The 1200-nt window shown below is 47.0% G+C and overlaps 1 non-coding gene across 1 annotated transcript; it reads right to left on the bottom strand.

Annotated features, from left to right (window-relative positions):
• Positions 1–329: 329 nt before the first annotated feature.
• Positions 330–423, bottom strand: trnay-gua (transfer RNA tyrosine (anticodon GUA)). Its single transcript has 2 exons — positions 387–423; positions 330–365 (listed from the first exon to the last, which is right to left on the bottom strand). It is a non-coding gene; the product is annotated as a tRNA-Tyr (tRNA).
• Positions 424–1200: the final 777 nt, after the last annotated feature.

Below are 1200 nucleotides of genomic sequence, written 5' to 3'. Positions count from 1 at the left end.
TTCGGAAGGAAGACGAGGTCACCGGAAAGCAACAGCCGCCCGAGCTCGAGGAGCAGCGAGAGCCCTGACTGACTGACTGATCGAAGACCATTTTGCCTGAAATTGAGGGCGATTTGAAGTGTTGCTGCTCAAAGGCACTCCCTGCTGGTGAGCAGAGGGAAATGCTCGAGTGAAACAGCCGTGCTCGGGCAGACACAGAAAGCTTTTCGGTTTTGGAAAGGAGAAGAGGTGTCCTGTGCCTGAGTGGCAACATGTTAATCTGTGAGCTGCCTGTGAAGTTCAGAGAGTGACCTTGAGGTAATTGCTGCTTATTCCAAAATCACACTCACTCCTTCGAGCCGGAATTGAACCAGCGACCTAAGGATGACTTTATTTTGTTTTATTCACTACAGTCCTCCGCTCTACCAGCTGAGCTATCGAAGGGAAGTGATAAACAGTGCTGTCTTTGGTGATTGTTCACCGTGCGCCTGTTGACACGTTCAGACTCGTGGAGTCCGGTGCTGATCGAAGACTTCTTTTGCCTGAAAGCGAGAGCTGAGTGTTTTGAAGTATTGCTGCTCAAAAGCGCTCCCTGCTGGTGAGCAGAGGCAGAGCAGCCTTGTTTGGGCAGACACAGAAAGTTTTCAGGTTTGAGAAAGGAAAAGAGGTGTCCTGTGCCTTCATGGCAACATGTTAATCTGTGAGGTGCCTGTAAAGTTAAGAGAGCGACCTTGAACTAATTGCTGCTTATTCCAAAATCACGCGTTCTCCTTCGAGCAGGAATTGAACAAATGACGGAAGGATGACTTTGTCTTATTTTCTACGACAGTCTTGTCGCTCGACCAGCTGAGGTATCGAAGGGAAGCGGCAAAAATGTTTCACTTTGGTGATTGTTCACCGTGCACCTTTGACACACCCGGACTCGTGGATTTCCTCCAATAATCCCTGCTGTCTGTCCTGAATTAATCCATTTTATCCCTGCACTGTGTTATTCCCTCCAATAATCCCTGCTGTCTGTCCTGAATTAATCCATTTTATCCCTACACTGTGTTATTTCCTCCAATAATCCCTGCTGTCTGTCCTGAATTAATCCATTTTATCCCTACACTGTGTTATTCCCTCCAATATTCCCTGCTGTCTGTCCTGAATTAATCCATTTTATCCCTGCACTGTGTTATTTCCTCCAATATTCCCTGCTGTCTGTCCTGAATTAATCCATTT

The sequence above is a fragment of the Heptranchias perlo genome, unplaced genomic scaffold, assembly GCF_035084215.1.
Source record: "Heptranchias perlo isolate sHepPer1 unplaced genomic scaffold, sHepPer1.hap1 HAP1_SCAFFOLD_269, whole genome shotgun sequence".
NCBI classification, from domain to species: domain Eukaryota; kingdom Metazoa; phylum Chordata; class Chondrichthyes; order Hexanchiformes; family Hexanchidae; genus Heptranchias; species Heptranchias perlo.
This window is presented reverse-complemented; position numbering and strand designations above follow the sequence as displayed.